Source organism: Triticum aestivum, chromosome 7A (genome assembly GCF_018294505.1).
Source record: "Triticum aestivum cultivar Chinese Spring chromosome 7A, IWGSC CS RefSeq v2.1, whole genome shotgun sequence".
Classification (NCBI taxonomy): Eukaryota; Viridiplantae; Streptophyta; class Magnoliopsida; order Poales; family Poaceae; genus Triticum; species Triticum aestivum.
The window spans coordinates 5,304,586-5,323,703 of record NC_057812.1 but is presented as its reverse complement, the minus strand read 5'-3'; the positions used below and the strand labels follow the sequence as shown (position 1 = coordinate 5,323,703).

The 19,118-nt window shown below is 49.0% G+C and overlaps 1 long non-coding RNA gene and 1 pseudogene across 3 annotated transcripts; one reads left to right on the top strand and one right to left on the bottom strand.

Annotated features, from left to right (window-relative positions):
• LOC123150108 (uncharacterized) lies at window positions 1-4,170 on the top strand. 2 transcript variants are annotated; one of them, XR_006474965.1, is made up of 5 exons: window positions 1-454; window positions 595-693; window positions 2,583-2,661; window positions 3,176-3,260; window positions 3,377-4,170. It is a non-coding gene; the product is annotated as an uncharacterized lncRNA (long non-coding RNA). The 2 variants fall into 2 exon arrangements; XR_006474964.1 differs by having other exon boundaries at window positions 595-1,221.
• A 534-nt stretch (window positions 4,171-4,704) lies between these two features.
• Window positions 4,705-12,240, bottom strand: LOC123150107 (6-phosphogluconate dehydrogenase, decarboxylating 1-like; annotated as a pseudogene). The gene is made up of 4 exons (XR_006474963.1): window positions 10,896-12,240; window positions 10,322-10,365; window positions 6,089-6,415; window positions 4,705-5,536 (listed from the first exon to the last, which is right to left on the bottom strand). The product of XR_006474963.1 is annotated as a 6-phosphogluconate dehydrogenase, decarboxylating 1-like (transcript).
• Window positions 12,241-19,118: the final 6,878 nt, after the last annotated feature.

Genomic DNA, 19,118 nt, shown 5'->3' with positions numbered 1-19,118 from the left:
CCTGCCTCCCTTGCCTGCCTCCCGAATCTTCCCTCTTTCACCCAAAAAATTGTTTCATCTTCCACCCGCCGCGTCTCCTGCTCGCGGCCACCCCCTCCCTCCTAGCGTTGATGGAAGAAGCATGGCCGGCCCTCGGCCCGACGGGCTGCGACGCGGCCTTCCCACCCCCGCCCCAGCCCCCGTGGCGTGGGGCGCGACCGCGACGCGGCGAGAGACGGTGGCCAAGGAATCGTCCGCGCAGGCGGTGAGCCGAATCGTGTCCAGCTGCGCCAACTCGAGTGGCCTGGCCGTGGCCCTCGTCGACGCCAACGCCGTCATCTCGCGCTCGCCTCCACTACGGGCCGGCTGATCACGGTGCTCGAGGAGGTGTGCGACGCTGCAGCGTGCCGGAGGCTCGCGCTCCTGCCCACCCCCGTCGAGACCGTCGAGCCAGCCCCTGAGTTCGTCAAGAGAGGTCGAATGTTTACTTAAGCCAGCCTAGCGCCTCGTACTGCTACTTTCATTTGCTGAATAGAGCTTAAACTCTGCACTTTCATGGGTTTCCATTCTCTGCTCTCTATTACTGCTTGATGCTCTTTGCATTGCTGTGTTCAGTAGGGCCAGCTTGAACCGTGTGCACCAGGAAGAAGACCAGCCCAAAGTTGATGAAGGGAGACAACCAACAGGATGCCCTGCAAATCAATTTCGAGCAAGGTGTGTGTAGATTCAGAAATGTTCAGACTGAGTGTTCACCGAATTAGTAAATCTTGTCTTTCCTAAAAACTGAATTTGTATATTCAGTCTTTGCTGAATGCCAGCTTCCAGAGTTTAAATGTTCAGTCTTGTCTTCCCTAAAAACTGAATTAGTAAATCTTGTCTTTCCTAAAAACTGATCATGTCTTCGAACAAGGTGCATATGCCAGTGTTGTGTTAACACTTAACACTGAATGTTCAGTCTTGACTTAGAATGTTCACCGAATTTGCAAATCTTGTCTTCGAACAAGGTGCATATGCCAGTGTAATCCCAACAGCAAACTGAATTACTCTGAATATTCAGAAAATATGATGTTAGAAAAGATTGTGAATTACTCTGAATATTTACATGGAACAGCAAACTGAATTTTTTTGACCATTTGACCTGGTGTAAACCGTAGGCAAAGCTGTTTGGATCCTCAAATACAGGTGTAATTAAAAGAGCATGTACCATTACCATCTGCAGCATCTCAAGAAATTCAAAATACGGTACAGCATCTCAAGACATCTGCCCACCTTTTATTTTGGTCAGATGACCAGATTGTGCCAAACTGTGCCCAACCACAAAGACAAAAGGCGCTAGCACCACATAGTTGCATTGACCAAATAGACTTGTTTCATGAGTGCTTAATTTGCATTGATCGAATATACTGTAATTGCAGAAATTTTAGGAATATTGCTTGTCCAATCTGTGTGTAGAAATTTTAGGACTACGTGAATTAAAGGCTTTCAACTAAGAAGATGATTATTTGGACTACATACTCCTATCATATGGAGCTACATACTCCTATCATGTGGAGCCAAAGTGCTCTTTTATTTAAATTTTATATGGAGCCAAATTTTATTTAAGTTTGGTGACAAAATAGTTCTACAGTTCTTACTTGAGGCCTGCCAAATTATGTATTATAGTGTTGCCTAGAGCTACTGCCTGAGCTTAAAAGTCTATTCAGGAAAACCTTTTATATGAAACCAATCTTCTTCCCTTCAAAAAGTATGTTCCTTACAAATTATTAAAAGATGCTTCAATGACTTCTGAGAGATTAAAAGTCTCCTTGTTCATTTTGGTAACTAGAGGAACATGATGGCCATTCCTTACAGAAACATGGTAACTTCAACAGAAGAAACATCAATCAACTCTTGTACTGCTCTGCTCCCTGCTTGCTTTTTAGGGCTTTCCAGTGACATGATATTTTCATTCAGAGGAGGTTGCACTGCTCTGCTCTCTGCTTGATTTTTAGGCTTTCAAATAATTCCAAATTCATTCAAATAAATCTAGCTAATTCAAATAATCCCAAATTAATTCGAATAAATCTAGCTAATTCAAATAATTCTAGCTAATTGAAATTAATTAAAAGTACTCCTTGTTCATTTGAGCACGTACTCCTAGTGTGAAAAGAAAACCATGATGAATTAAGCAAGTACTCCTAGTCTAACACAATCAAGTACTCCTAGTCTAACACAATCAGTTTTCAGTTTGTACAAAATACTGAAAACTACAGTAGAAACAATGACTAAACAACAATAATTCAGTAGTTTTCTCAAATTTTTGCGGTATGTAGACTCTATTTAGAAATTCAGAGATAATGAAAAGATTGTGCTAGGATGTTCTGAAGCTGTCAAATTTTTTTATATAGATTTTGCTAGGATTTGCACAAATTGATGTCACTTTTTTATATAGATTGGGCTAGGACATTGCAGGTTACCGAATTTGCCTCTCTCACTCTGCTTTTGACTGAATTAGTGCATCAAGTGATGTCACACTCACTCTACTGCTCCATCCTGCTACTGCTACTGACTGAACTGGTTTTGAGCTCACTAACTGATGCCACTCGCTCACTCACTGCTCTCAGGGAGGCTGTGCGGCGCCGAGTGGATGTACGGCGAGGTTTTCGTAATGGCGTCAAGTCACCCTTGCCATATGGAACATCTGTAAGCTCTTCCTGCTAACCTACAGGAGTACATTTTCGTGCTTCAAGTCTGAACCTATGTATGGAAAATGCATGCTTCAAGTCTGAACCTATGCACTCCATTTTGTGGTGATTAGTTGCCACTTCTATATGCACTAAGAAAAAGAAGCCTGAACATGGCATGCATGCTTTCTTGTGGTGTTAGCATCCTAGCACTGATCAACACAGCTTGTCCTCGCAAGCACATAGAAAATGACAGGTTCTGAACATCAAGTTGATTGAACACAGCTTGTCCTCACAAGCACTTTTATTTGTTTTATGAAACTTCTTGTAATATGCATATTACATCATTTAAATTCAGTGTCAAAACATGGCCAAATTCAGTTGTCAAAACACCTCAAACATGGCCAGATTCATTATCAGTCCAAAATTTTCATGTTTCAGAGAAGTTTACAATTTTTGTGGCCTCTTGATACACTTTTTTAATCAAGAACTGTCAATTTTACATCCATTTAACTCCATTGATGGTGGAACAGGAGGAGCAGCAGCAGCACAAGGAGCAACTCCTTACAGTACAATTTTGGAGTACTCTTGGTGTAAATCAACTTCACTAATTTTCAGGTACAGTACTCTGATGGAACAGCAAAGATTTCACAAAGAACAGCAAAGATTTCACAAAGTACAATGCTTACATAAGTGTGCTGATAATGCAATTCACACTGTAACTGAAACTGCAGTTGACACAGGTTCAGATCAATCAGCCACAATCAGTCCATTGTTCAGGAAGTACCTGCAGCCAATGCAGTCGCCGACATCAGCAGCAGATGCAGTCGCCAACAGCAGCAACAGGTCCGCGCGGACTCGATCGGGCGGGCTGCAGCGGCAGCAGTAGGTGGCGGGCGACGGCAGCGGCAGGTGGCGGACGGATGGCAGCGGCAGCAACAGGTCCCGCCACCTGGGAAGACCCGCGTGGCCCTGCCTGCGGAAGTCAGGGAGAGGGGAGCGGCGGCTGGGGTTGCCGCAGGCACGAGGAACCTGCGCCGGCGAGGAGGGCGACGAGGAGGAGGCGCCCGTCGAGGTGGTCGCCTTGGAGGAGCAGCTGCAGTCGGGGTCGGGCTCCTTGGTGGATGGATCGGGCGACGGAGGAAGGAGGAAGAAGCTGAGGGGGGGCTGATTTGCAACAGTTTACGACGTAGAAGAGGTTTTTTGCAAAATTAGAGTTGAACTAAGTCGCGGACAACTTTTCCCGGACGGAGGGAGTAGTAGGAAACAATACCGGAAGCAGAGTAGCAAACTCGGTTTACGCACTGCAAAGAAGAGCTGTCTTTGCACGACACGCACCAGGAGACTCCCTAGTCAGACTAAGCGCTGATGATTGGCAATCAAGTACAGACAGTTGAGTCCAGCATCTACAGGATGCGGGATGGAAGTTGGTTCAGAATATAAATGGATGAGGGATGTTAATTGGTTCAGGCCCTGTTTGTTTGAGCTTTTGCTTTTGCAGCTTTTTCATTTTGGCCAAAAAGTTATAAAAGCTTCTAAATGGGTGCTTTTGGAGCTTTTATGGTTTTTGAAGCACCTATTTAGGAGCTTTTATAGCTTTTTGGTCAAAGTGACAAAGCTGCAAAAGCGGAAGCAAAAGCCCAAACAAACAGGGCCTCATAATATAAATGGGTCGATCTCAGATGAAACTCAATGTAATATTTTATCGAAATGAGCTGATTTCTTACAAACTTCCGACAAAACTGACTCATCTTTGAACTACATAGAGGCCAGTAGTACCACACCTTTCATGATTACTTATGTTCACAGTTGGAACTTTCTTTTGACAGTGTCACAACTCAACTATGTAACACAAGAACTGTACCATACCTGATCCAGTACCCAAAAAAACCATAAACAGGGTAGGCAAACATGGCCTATCTTCCAAACAAAAAGGAAAGGACTGTCACATGCTACCATAGACACGAGATAGCAACAAAATTTTGTGAGAATCATATGACACAACAAACAAGCAACAAGTAAAGCAGCCTTGAGAAAGCAGGAACACTGGCTATCAAACACAGGTAGGTAAAAACACATTTTATTCAAACTAATTCAGAATGGCAATGTCTTCCCTCCAGGGTTGATCAATCACATGGAAGTAGCGGAGACTGGAGAGAATATGTGATCTCCTTGTAGAAAATAAATACAGGACTCGTTACTCAAATAATAAAAATTAAACGGCGGTTCCTCCCCTACAGGAAAAGGACTCATGACTGGCAGCAACAAAGGATACCGGAAAGACGAAACCTGATGGACCGTCTCTTGGTAGAGCAGCAGCAGCATCTTAGATCTTTGAGTTGGCAATCTTGTACCACTCGGTGTGGAAGGAGCCGGGCATGTCAACCCTCTCGTAGGTGTGCGCCCCGAAGTAGTCCCTCTGGGCCTGGACGAGGTTGGCAGGGAGCCTGTCCCTCCGGTAGGAGTCGAAGTAGGCCAGACTCGCGGACATGCCAGGGGTGCTGACGCCGTTGTTGATGGCGAGGCAGACAACCCTCCTCCATGCAGCTTGCCTGTCCATGATCTCCTGCGCGAACTCGGGGTCGATGAGAAGGTTGGCGAGCTCACCGTTCCTGTCATACGCCTTCTTGATGCGGTCCAGGAAGCTGGCGCGGATGATGCACCCGCCCTTCCAGATCCTGGCCAGCTCGCCGAGATTGAGGCCCCATCCCTTCTCCGTGCTCTTGGCCTTGATGATGTTCATGCCTTGGGCGTAGCTGCAGATCTTGGAGGCGTAGAGGGCCTTCCTCACATCCTCGATCAGCTGTGCCTTGTCGACAGTTTCACCACTGGAGTAGTCACCCTGGAAGATCTTGGAAGCCGCGACACGCTCATCCTTCAGCCCGCTGAGGAACCTGGAATCCAAGGACGCCTCAATGGTAGGAGCAGCCACAGAGAGCTCAGCAGCTTGCTGCACTGTCCACTTCCCGGTTCCCTTCATCCCGGTCTTGTCCAGGACCTTGTCGACCAAGTAGCCCTCACCCTGGTCATCCTTGATGCTGAAGATATCAGCAGTGATCTCAACCAAGAAACTGAGGAGTTCACCCTTGTTCCACTCCGCGAAAACCTGCTGCAGCTCACCGTTTGTGAGCTTCCCAACCGACTTGAGAACGTCGTACGCCTCAGCAATGAGTTGCATGTCACCGTACTCAATGCCATTGTGAACCATCTTGACAAAGTTTCCGGATCCACCCTTCCCAATGTATGTGACGCACGGGCCGCTGTCAGGGACCTGAGCAGACACCTTGAGAAGAATGTCTTCAATGTACTGGTATGCCTCCAATGAGCCTCCAGGCATCATGGAGGGGCCATGGCGGGCACCCTCCTCTCCTCCGGAAACACCCATCCCGAGGTAGAGGAGTCCACGCTCCTCCATCGCCTTCTCCCTCCTTTCCGTGTTCTCGTACCACTCGTTTCCTCCATCAACGATGCAGTCGCCCTGCTCCAGGTGTGCTGCGAGCGTTGCGATGGTCTGGTCAACAGGAGCACCGGCCTTGACAAGCATGATGACGACACGTGGTTTCTGAATGGAGTTGACGAAGGATGCAGGGTCATGGAAACCGTAGAGAGGAAGGTTTCCTTCTAGCTTGGCGCGCTGAACAGTCTCATCGACCTTGGAGGTGGTCCTGTTGTAGACAGAGATGGGGAACCCTTTCTCTGCAATGTTGAGGGCAAGGTTCTGGCCCATGACGGCGAGGCCGGCAAGACCAATTCTGGTGAGAGCCATCTTGTACCTGAAAAGAGATGCAGCAAACACGTCACGCACAGAAGAGAACAGTGTCAAGTAATTTATGCAAATCTGACTCGATAGGTTAAAAGTCTGGCTTTACAGAACAAATGATGATGCATATGAACTAGACGCAAGAACAAGATTCATTCCGAACAATTGTTTGCAGCGAACAAAAGTTGAAGGAAATTAATAATCCAGAAAGCGACCAGTGAATAACTGAATATGAGGTTACAACGTCAATCAGAATTGACGCGATGTCCTCAGGATAGATGCGACAGGGCGGACAGCACGGCATGGGATTGAGATGACAGATTAAATCCGTAATCAACTTGCAGCTAATTGTATCATGGTGTAGAGCAACATAGTTGAGGCAGCAGAAGATCAGAATCGAACAGCAGCACCCGCCCGCGTGATTGAGCGACGCACATGGATTGTTGCTTAAGATGACTCAAGAAACCGACAGTATGCTGAAACATAATCTGCAGTCGGGGCTGCTCAGGAGCACTAGCAACATTCACAAAACACAGCGCAGCTACCATCCAGCATCAGACGGCATGGTTTCAGCATCATCGACCATACAAAATATATATATATATATATAACAAAAAAGAAAGAATCAGAGTTATGGCGTGAGAGTAAACAGGCTGTCTTGCATCCTCGACCACGGCTATCACTACCAACACCTGATGATCCACGGCACACAACCTTGGCCATACGGTACATACGGGTAGAAGCGCAGGGCAACTAGTGTTGGCTGGCTGTACGTCCGTCCGGCACACGAACTGCCGAGGAAATCAACTAGCGCTGGCTCGTGGTACAATCTAATCTAGTGTTTGAGCAGACTTGGGACGCAATCAGCGCCGCCGGATTCCCTGCCACGCCACTAGTTGGTCAACTGGACTGCTCCCTCCCAAAGTCCCACCCCATCCCGTGGATCTAATCTGAGGCGTAAACCAGGAAACTCGTGGACCCATCTGCCTAGAACTAGCTACACCTCGCCGGTATCGCCTCGGATCTTCCGCCCGCCCCGCCGGAAACCTCGACCGGGACCGGGACCGGGCTGCGGGGGCGGGGCTCAAGCAAAGAAGCAAACGATGGGGGAGGAGATTCGGGGGAGGGGGAGAGGGGAATTGCCTGACCTGCGCCTGCCTTGGATGAGATCTGCGTGGGTCTAGAGCAAGGGCGATGCGAGAGCGACCACCTACCCCTCTGCAACCCCCCTCGCGCCTGCTTAAATAGAAGAATAGCGTTGGCCGACGGGTGGGCCCGGGCCTGGCGGCTCCCAACTCCCAAGCGCGCACCGCACTACCATCAAAAAAAAGGGGGTGGGTGGGTGGGTAGGTTTACGGTCTCTGACGCGAGTGGGAACCAAAGCTAGCGCTGACGGGGGCGGAGGGAAGGCGGGTCCTATTTGGCCTCTGCTCATGATTCTCAAAAGAAAAGAAAAGAAAAGAAAAGAAAAAACCACTATGGGGCTTGATTTATCCGGTCTTGACAATTTAAAGGGGTAAATTATATGGTATTGGAGTTCAGGGGGTTATGGATCCATCAATGTGGATTTGAGGGGGAAAACTATACTGTTTTCTCATATATATAAACAGCCCCAAGAAACCCGACGGATGGAGGCCAGCCGGCGACACACTCTGGTCCTGGGCCCCTGGGAAGAACGCGAGAGCAGCATGGCCGTCCATTGTCAGTTAGATGTGGTCAGTGTGTGAGGGCAAGCGATGCAGACGTGAAGTCCAGGCATTGTTGAAGCGAAGCAACAAAGGGCTTTGCTGATTCAGGTAATTTTTAGATCATAATTCCTTGATCTTTGTCTACTTATTTCTGTTATGATCAGTTGACATAATAGTCAAATTCATGAGATGAACCATTGCTGATGTTTAACCTACTCGATTCCTCTTTTTTTTGCACAAATTGTAGTCATGTAAATTCAGCAGGTTGTGTCGTTGCATGAACTTTGATTATTGGATAGATGGAGCGTAGAATTTCTTCTAATTTACTCCAAAACCAAGATTCAAGAACTCGGGTGCTCTCTCCTTTTTTTTGTAAGAATGTTTCAAAAATGCAATTATCATCAAGTTGTGAGAAAAGTAAAAGGAGCTAACATGTAAATCAATTAATTGAATCTAAAAACGGTGCTACGTCCTTTACTGAAAGAAAAATTGAGTCAATTATAAGGGCCCATTATACGAAGCTCGCACAAGGGCCTCTAGGATGCCAGGGCCGGCCGGCCCGGCCCTGTCCGTTGGTTCTTTACGTGTGAGGAGAATGTACGGGAGGAGGGGCAGATGAAGGATGGTAGAAGGTAGAATGGTGTTCTGCCAGCACGAAAAATAACACTGTTTTTTTTAAGTAGTGTATATAGAAATAGCGGTTGCATGTTTTCCGGTGTTTAAGAAAAAATCGGCTTGTTTTTCTAAGCACCTACGTAAGCACTTTGCATTGTTGATGGGGCATGGGCTACAAAAAATTATTACTGTACTTTCGACAAACTGTACTGTAAACATGGCAAATCAAACCATGCGTGTAAACCGTACCACTGCCAGCCATGCAATCTACTCCTAGATCGCAACTTGCCACGACAAGGGTGAGAGATGATACTAAATGCTGATGCAGCTTTTGTTATCAATCAGGCTAATCAATCAACAAGAGAGACTGATCACTGTTGGTGGAAAACGCTTGGGACGTGCAAGTGACAGTGACGCTTATGTAGTGCACGTCGTGGAAGATGCCGCGGGAGTGGTTTAGGTAGAATCCATAAGTTTAACATATTCTTAAACTTAAAAAAAAAAGAATCCATAAGTTTAAGGTTTTCAGCGAGTGACACTACGTGACGTGCCGGTTAAACTAGGGAGAAGAGATTGGGACTTGCGGAAGCATTTTGTAAAGTAATACTACCTCGTTTGACGATTTCACCTGAATGTGAAAAAACTTGCTTCTATAGAGCATGTTGGGATTCGCCTACAGATTAGTCACATGAAAAAAATACAAACACACACACACGCGCGCGCATCATTTTTTTCTCTTTTTCTCACGATACAAGCCCCTAGTCCAGCACACAAACCGGCTCTAACTATTATCTCCGGTTGGGTTTATAAGTCGGGCATGGATTTTTAGGTCTTCATTCAGATTGAACAAGTGAAATGCAAAACACCTCAAAAGCGGTGTCATCAGTAAAAAAAACCACTACTTTTATTGTGATGGATCAATTCTCTCGGATTTTCTGCTAATGACACTGTCATTATGTTTTTTCTTTTTCATTCCACTCAGATTGAACATCTGTATTTTATTCAATGCAACACTTCCCTGATTTGTTCTAGAGTTGCACCTTTTAATAATCGTGTGTACCTACCCAAAGTTTGGTTCGTCTAATGGATCAATTTCTCCTGTGAAGTCGTCGGTGGTGACGGACCAACACATCACCTCTACACGTTCAAACAATGATATATATCGAGAGGTTCGCTGACGTATTGCTTCTCATTGTCTACCTGCCTGACCTGCTCCAGCTGGTCAACTTGGGCGTCTCCTCGCACGACCTGCCTCACATTCTTCGTGTCCCCAAAAGCCATCAGTTTTCACACGGTAAAATTTCTTTTTACAGCACAAGGAGAGGGAGGCTCGTTGGCATACATAATGTTACTAACAAATAATCATCCTTAGTACTAAGATAAGCATGTCACCACAGACCAAGATTTTCTAAACGAGGCAAAAGCTTTGCTTCATCTCATTTGCTCATTGATAAAAGGAATTTTATCACCAGACTGGTCATCGAGAATAAAAATCCAGACTGGTCATCGAGAATAAAAATCCACTCCTGCCCCATTAGGGAGCTCAACTTATTTGGCCCGACACATTTTCAAAAGACCGCCTCAAACTTAAGCTTTATCAAAAGAGAAAAGTATACCTTTTGCCCCTTGATTTTTGGTGCAGTCTAGATTTAGCCCCCAACTACGAAACCGAACAATTCACACACCCAATTATTGAAACCGGACAAGGTTCGTCCCCTGGTCTTGGTTTTGACCGGTTTTACTGCAAACTCACCCCGGTTTTGAGCGGTCCTGACTCAAATTCACATATTCTTTTTAAATCAGTGAACTTTTTTGAAATTTACATACTTTTTTTCAAATCCGCGTACTTTCTTCAAGGCCCCATACTTTTTTCACATTCGTGTACTTTTTCAAATCCGTCAGTTTTTTAAATTTCTCATAGTTTTTACAAGTTCACGTAAATTTTACAAGTTCGAGTACTTTTAACAAGTTTGCATAATTTTTTCAAACCCACACACCTTTTCAAATTCCCGTACATTTTTTCAGATCTGTGTACTTTTTTCATGTTCGTTTACTTTTTTTCGAAACCGCCTGCTTTTTCCAAGTTCGTGTTTTTTTTTAATCCAGGAACTTTTTCCAAATTTGAAAAATTACACGAATAGGGAAAAAGTAACTGGAATTTTAAAAAGTTCACGAATTTGAAAAAAGTACCTGAACCAGAAAAAATTGCCTGTCCCTCCGGTAGGAGTCGAAGTAGGCCAGACTCGTGGACATGCCAGGGGTGCTGACCCCGTTGTTGATGGCGAGGCAGACAACCCTCCTCCATGCGGCTTGCCTGTCCATGATCTCCTGCGCGAACTCAGGGTCGATCAGGAGGTTGGCGAGCTCACCGTTCCTGTCATAGGCCTTCTTGATGCGGTCGAGGAAGCTGGCGCGGATGATGCACCCGCCCTTCCAGATCCTGGCCAGCTCGCCGAGGTTGAGGCCCCATCCCTTCTCCGTGCTCTTGGCCTTGATGATGTTCATGCCCTGGGCGTAGCTGCAGATCTTGGAGGCATAGAGGGCTTTCCTCACATCCTCGATCAGCTGTGCCTTGTCCACAGTTTCGCCACTGGAGTAGTCGCCCTGGAAGATCTTGGAAGCCGCGACACGCTCATCCTTGAGTCCGCTGAGGAACCTGGAATCCAAGGACGCCTCAATGGTAGGAGCAGCCACAGAGAGCTCAGCAGCCTGCTGCACCGTCCACTTCCCGGTTCCCTTCATCCCGGTCTTGTCCAGGACCTTGTCGACCAAGTAGCCTTCACCCTGGTCATCCTTGATGCTGAATATATCAGCAGTGATCTCGACCAAGAAACTGAGGAGCTCACCCTTGTTCCACTCGGCAAAAACCTGCTGCAGCTCACCGTTTGTAAGCTTGCCAACCGACTTGAGAACGTCATACGCCTCAGCGATCAGCTGCATGTCACCGTACTCAATGCCATTGTGAACCATCTTGACAAAGTTTCCGGATCCACCATTCCCAATGTATGTGACACAGGGGCCGCTGTCAGGGATCTGAGCAGACACCTTGAGAAGAATGTCTTCAATGTACTGTTATGCCTCCAATGAGCCTCCAGGCATCATGGAGGGGCCATGGCGGGCACCCTCCTCTCCTCCGGAAACACCCATCCCGAGGTAGAGGAGCCCACGCTCCTCCATCGCCTTCTCCCTCCTTTTCGTGTTCTCATACCACTCGTTTCCTCCGTCAACGATGCAGTCGCCCTGCTCCAGGTGAGCTGCGAGCGTCGCAATGGTCTGGTCAACAGGTGCGCCGGCCTTGACAAGCATGATGACGACACGTGGCTTCTGAATGGAGTTGACGAAGGATGCAGGGTCATGGAAACCGTAGAGAGGAAGGTTTCCTTCTAGCTTGGCGCGCTGGACAGTCTCATCGACCTTGGAGGTGGTCCTGTTGTAGACAGAGATGGGGAAGCCTTTCTCTGCAATGTTGAGGGCGAGGTTCTGCCCCATGACGGCGAGGCCAGCAAGACCAATTCTGGTGAGAGCCATCTTGTACCTGAAAAGAGATGCACCAAACACGTCAGGTACAGAGCAGAACAGTGTCAAGTAATTCATGCATATGTTTGACTGAAAAGGTTAAAAGCCTGCCTTTGTAGAACAAATAATCATGCTAATATGAACTAGACGAAAGAATAAGCTTCACTCTTGAGCAATTGTTTGCAGTGGGCAAAAGTTTGAGAAATTTATCCCAAAGCAGCCAACGAATAACTGAATACACAGTTACAAATGTCAACCAGAGTAGATGCGACAGGGCGGACGGCACAACATGCGGTTGAGATGACAAATTAAACCCATAATCAAGTTGCAGCTAATTCTATCATTGTGTACAGCAGTACAGTTGGGCAGGAAACCAGAACCGAACAGCACGCCCGTGTGGCCGAGCAAATCACAGTGATTGCCTAAGACGAACACAATAAATGAAGCGATCGTGTGCTGAAACGTAATTCAGATTACGGGGCAATCAGCCATGTCCCATGAGGCCAAGACAGTAGATCCTATTATGCTAGCTGCTCAGGAACATGGTACTGCCAGTACCCAAAGTGCACAAAACACAGTACAATTAGCCTCCCGCATCAGACAGCACGGCCTCGGCATAACCGATCATGCAGAAAAACAAACGGAAAAGGAAATACTAGTAGATAAACAGGCCACCCACCATGCATCTTGTACTAGAGCTGCTAGTAGTAGTACAGAATAGAGGATGATGGAGTGGAAGCCCAGGGCAAGAGAGTGCGTGCCGGCGGTCCGTCCAGCCGGCAATCAGGTCAGCGTGCTGTGCCGGGCAATTCAACTGCCACCGCCGATTCCCGCTTGGGTGGCCCGTCGAGTCCAGCGTCCCGGCGCGAGATTCCCTGCCGTTACTCGGTCAACTCTCGCGGCCTCCCGTGGATCTGAGCCAGCCACCGCGTCGCGTGCGTGGCTCAGCTTCAGGCCCCCGCCCGCCCCTAGGACTAGGACTAGGAACACGCACCGAGCGCCGAGGACCAGAAAATCCGTCCGGCGACGCGGCCCGCCCACCGAGAGTATCTAGCTACTGCCTGCCTCGCCGACGGTGCCGCCTCGGTTCCTCCGCGCCAGTGGAAACCTCGCCCGGGCCCGGGCCGGCGGGCTTGTGGCGGAGATCGTTCGGGGCACAAGCAAGGAAACAAACGAGGGGAGGAGATTCGGGACGGGAGGGGAGGGGACGAGTTGCCTGACCTGCCTGCCTGCCTGCCTTGGATGGGATGAGATCCGCCTGCGCTGCGCGGGTCAAGGGAGAAGGAAGACGAGTGTTGGGTTCGCGGTGCGATGCGGATGCGATGCGAGAGCGACCACCTACCCCTCCTCGACCCCCCTCGAGCCTGCTTAAATATAATACCGTCCGTGGCATTGCCTTTTCGCACCTCGTGGAGATAGCAGCCCCGTTGGCCGACGGGTGGGCCCGGGGCTGGCGGCTCCAAGCGCACCGCACCAGGGGTGGGTGGGTGGGTGGGGTGTGGGGGGTGGGTGGGTTTAGGTTGCCTGACGCCTGGGCCCGGCAAGGCTGCCCCACGCGGCGTCTGGTGAGTGGGAACCAAAGCTAGCGCTGACGGGGAAGGCGGCTCCTGTTTGGCCTCTACTGATGATCCTCGAAAGAAAAGAAAAATGCAATTGGCGTCTGCTACTCGTGCGGCTTGCTGCTGCTCTGGGATGGCGTCAGCGCGGTGTCACCCGTGAAAAGACTCCCCCGTGTCTAAGCTGAGCGGACCACATGATTTGATTTCAAATCCAGGTTCAATTCCTAACCCAGATCTGGCTGTGAACAGTGCGGACTTCAAATATGCCAACAACTGTACTATACGTAGAAATTAATCCCAAAGCAGCCAATAAATAACTGAATACGAGGTTACAAATGTCAACCAGAGTAGATGCGACAGGGCGGACAACACAACATGCGGTTGAGATGACAAATTAAACCCATAATCAAGTTGCAGCTAATTCTATCATGGTGTACAGCAGTACAGTTGGGCAGGAAACCAGAGCCGAACAGCACGCCCGTGTGGCCGAGCAAATCACAGTGATTGCCTAAGACGAACACAATAAATGAAGCGATCGTGTGCTGAAACGTAATTCAGATTACGGGGCAATCAGCCATGTCCCATGAGGCCAAGACAGTAGATCCTATTATGCTAGCTGCTCAGGAACATGGTACTGCCAGTACCCAAAGTGCACAAAACACAGTACAATTAGCCTCCGGCATCAGACAGCACGGCCTCGGCATAACGGATCATGCAGAAAAACAAACGGAAAAGAAAATACTAGTAGATAAACAGGCCACCCACCATGCATCTTGTACTAGAGCTGCTAGTAGCAGTACAAAATAGAGGATGATGGAGTGGAAGCCCAGGGCAAGAGAGTGTGTGCCGGCGGTCCGTCCAGCCGGCAATCAGGTCAACGTGCTGTGCCGGGCAATTCAACTGCCACCGCCGATTCCCGCTTGGGTGGCCCGTCGAGTCCAGCGTCCCGGCGCGAGATTCCCTGCCGTTACTCGGGCAACTCTCACGGCCTCCCGTGGATCTGAGCCAACCACCGCGTCGCGTGCGTGGCTCAGCTTCAGCCCCCCGCCCGCCCCTAGGACTAGGACTAGGAACACGCACCGAGCGCCGGGGACCAAGAAATCCGTTCGGCGACGCGGCCCGCCCATCGAGAGTATCTAGCTACTGCCTGCCTCACCGACGGTGCCGCCTCGGTTCCTCCGCGCCGGCGGAACCCTCGCCCCGGCCCGGGCCGGCGGGCTCGCGGCGGAGATCGTTCGGGGCACAAGCAAGGAAACAAACGAGGGGAGGAGATTCGGGACGGGAGGGGAGGGGACGAGTTGCCTGACCTGCCTGCCTGCCTTGGATGGGATGAGATCCGCCTGCGCTGCGCGGGTCGAGGGAGAAGGAAGACGAGTGTTGGGTTCGCGGTGCGATGCGGATGCGATGCGAGAGCGACCACCTACCCCTCCTCGACCCCCCTCGAGCCTGCTTAAATATAATACCGTCCGTGGCATTGCCTTTTCGCACCTCGTGGAGATAGCAGCCCCGTTGGCCGACGGGTGGGCCCGGGGCTGGCGGCTCCAAGCGCACCGCACCAGGGGTGGGTGGGTGGGTGGGGAGTGGGGGTGGGTGGGTTTAGGGTGCCTGACGCCTGGGCTCGGCAAGGCTGCCCCACGCGGCGTCTGGTGAGTGGGAACCAAAGCTAGCGCTGACGGGGAAGGCGGCTCCTGTTTGGCCTCTGCTGATGATCCTCGAAAGAAAAGAAAAATGCAATTGGCGTCTGCTACTCGTGCGGCTTGCTGCTGCTCTGGGATGGCGTCAGCGCGGTGTCACCCGTGAAAAGACTCCCCCGTTTCTAAGCTGAGCGGACCACATGATTTGATTTCAAATCCAGGTTCAATTCCTAACCCAGATCTGGCTGTGAACAGTGCGGACTTCAAATATGCCAACAACTGTACTATACGTAGAAATTAATCCCAAAGCAGCCAATGAATAACTGAATACGAGGTTACAAATGTCAACCAGAGTAGATGCGACAGGGCGGACAGCACAACATGCGGTTGAGATGACAAATTAAACCCACAATCAAGTTGCAGCTAATTCTATCATGGTGTACAGCAATACAGTTGGGCAGGAAACCTGAACCGAACAACACGCCCGTGTGGCCGAGCAAATCACAGTGATTGCCTAAGACGAACACAATAAATGAAGCGATCGTGTGCTGAAACGTAATTCAGATTACGGGGCAATCAGACATGTCCCATGAGGCCAAGACAGTAGATCCTATTATGCTAGCTGCTCAGGAACATGGTACTGCCAGTACCCAAAGTGCACAAAACACAATACAATTAGCCTCCCGCATCAGACAGCACGGCCTCGGCATAACGGATCATGCAGAAAAACAAACGGAAAAGGAAATACTAGTAGATAAACAGGCCACCCACCATGCATCTTGTACTAGAGCTGCTAGTAGCAGTACAAAACAGAGGATGATGGAGTGGAAGCCCAGGGCAAGAGAGTGCGTGCCGGCGGTCCGTCCAGCCGGCAATCAGGTCAGCGTGCTGTGCCGGGCAATTCAACTGCCACCGCCGATTCCCGCTTGGGTGGCCCGTCGAGTCCAGCGTCCCGGCGCGAGATTCCCTGCCGTTACTCGATCAACTCTCGCGGCCTCCCGTGGATCTGAGCCAGCCACCGCGTCGCGTGCGTGGCTCAGCTTCATCCCCCCGCCCGCCCCTAGGACTAGGACTAGGAACACGCACCGAGCGCCGGGGACCAGGAAATCCGTCCGGCGATGCGGCCCGCCCACCGAGAGTATCTAGCTACTGCCTGCCTCACCGACGGTGCCGCCTCAGTTCCTCTCCGCCGGCGGAACCCTCGCTCGGGCCCGGGCCGGCGGGCTCGCGGCGGAGATCGGTCGGGGCACAAGCAAGGAAACAAACGAGGGGAGGAGATTCGGGAGGGGAGGGAAGGGGACGAGTTGTCTGACCTGCCTGCCTGCCTGCCTTGGATGGGATGAGATCCGCCTGCGCTGCGCGGGTCGAGGGAGAAGGAAGACGAGTGTTGGGTTCGCGGTGCGATGCAGATGCGATGCGAGAGCGACCACCTACCCCTCCTCGACCCCCCTTGAGCCTGGTTAAATAGCGTCCGTCCGTGGCATTGCCTTTTCGCACCTCGTGGAGATAGCAGCCCCGTTGGCCGACGGGTGGGCCCGGGCTGGCGGCTCCCAAGCACGCACCGCACCAGGGGTGGGTGGGTGGGTGGGGAGTGGGGGGTGGGTGGGTTTAGGGTCTCTGACGCACGGGCCCGGTCGCCCGGCAAGGCTGCCCCACATGGCGTCTGGTGAGTGGGAACCAAAGTTTGCGCTGACGGAGAAGGCGGCTCCTGTTTGGACTCTGCTGATGATACTTAAAATAAAAGAAAAAAGCAATTGGCGTCTGCTACTCGTGCGGCTTGCGGCTGCTCTGCGATGGCGTCAGCACCGCGTCACCCGTGAAAAGATCAGCTGTGCTCTGTGATGGGTTTTTTTCATTGTTTTTTTTTACGTGTGAGGGGAATGCACTGGAGGAGAGGAGGGGCAGATGAATTATGCCAACAGGTAAAAGAAACGCTGCTTGTTTTTTAAGTACATTAGTATATATAGAAATAGCGGGGTGTGCATGTTTTATGGTGTTTAAGCAAAAATCGGCTTGTTTTTCTAAGCATCTAGTTAAGCACTTTGCATTGTTGATGGGGCATGGGCTACAAGAAATTCCTACTGTACTTTCGACAAACTGTAGATCGTACCTTTCTGTAAACATGGCAAATCAAACCATGCGTGCAAACCGTACCGCCGCCAGCCGTGCAATCTACTCCTAGATCGCAACTTTGCCACGACAAGGGTGAGAGGTGACACTAAATGCTGATACAGCTTTTGTTATCAGCAGCAACGAGAGAGACGGATCACTGTTGGTGGAAAACGCTTGGGACGTGCAAGTGACAGTGACGCTTACGTACTGCACGTCGTGGAAGATGCCGCCGGAGTGGTTTAGGTAGAATTCATAAGTTTAAGGTTTTCAACCAGTGCAAGTACGTGACGTGGGGATTAAACTAGGGAAAAGATATTATTGGGACTTGTGGAAGCATTGTGTAAGGTTGGTCATAGTGGGGAGTAAGTTACTACCTTCATAATGCAAAGTAACATAATAGTAGTATCATAGATGGCTTCATTTATTAGCTCGTAGACTCATCTTGTCTTAGAAAACGCTATGTTACAGTAACATATTATGTTACCACCTTTCATTAATTACTTGCCACATAAGCATAATTTTCTTGAAGTGCGCTATGTTACTACTCCCTCCTTCCATCTATATAGGGCCTAATGTGTTTTTCAAGACATCCTTTGACTATTGACAAGATTAATAGTACATGACATGCATAATGTGAAAATTATATCATTGAAAGCTCCTTTCACATATGAATTTGACGATGTGCTTTGTGTAAGTTGCATGTCATATATTATTGCTCTAACATTTGGTCAAAATTAGCCTCGAAAAATGCATTAGGCCCTATATAGATAGAAGAAGGGAGTAGCTAAGTTACTCCCACTATGACTAGCCTAAAGCACTACTACCTCATTTGACGATTTCACCTGAATGTGATTTTTTTTTTTGCTTTTCTAGAGCATGTTGGGATTCGCCAACGGATTAATCACATGAAAAAACACAAGCACACATGCACGCGAAAATCCTTTGGCCAAATGCATATGTCGTGCCGTGTTGTCTATGTACTTCTTCTCTTTGTCTCACGATTCAAACTCCTAGGCTTAGCACACAAAACCGGCTCTAACTATTCTTTTTGGTTGGGTTTATAATCAGGCACGGGTTTTTAGGTCTTCATTCAGATTGAACAAGTGAAATGCAAAAACAAAAAAAAACACCTCAATAGCGGTGCCATAAGTAAAAAACCACCACTTCTATTGTGATGGATCAATTCTCTCAGATTTTCTGCTAATGACACTATTATTGTGGTGTGTTTTTTCATTTCACTCAGATTGATCATCTATATTTTATTCAATATAACAATTCCCTAGTTTGTTCTAGAGTTGCTTGCTTAGAGCCTTAGGGCATGGCCAATGCATAGCCTCAGCGTGATACCTCGTATGCCATGTGGGATCGGATATCAGGAAAAGTAGGTTCGGATGAGGAAGCGGGATCCTCTGCAGGAGGCAGGTGTTTGAAGAGAAAAAGTATGATCTGGTGAAAAAGCTCAAAAAGTTAAAAGTGAAAAATAGAGATGCATGTGCATTAGAGTCTTTATTTCTAATTCTTTAATGAGGCTCACTAGATAGCTTGCACTGGGGAGAAAGAATTCGTATAGATGCCTCGAAAAACTTTTTGTC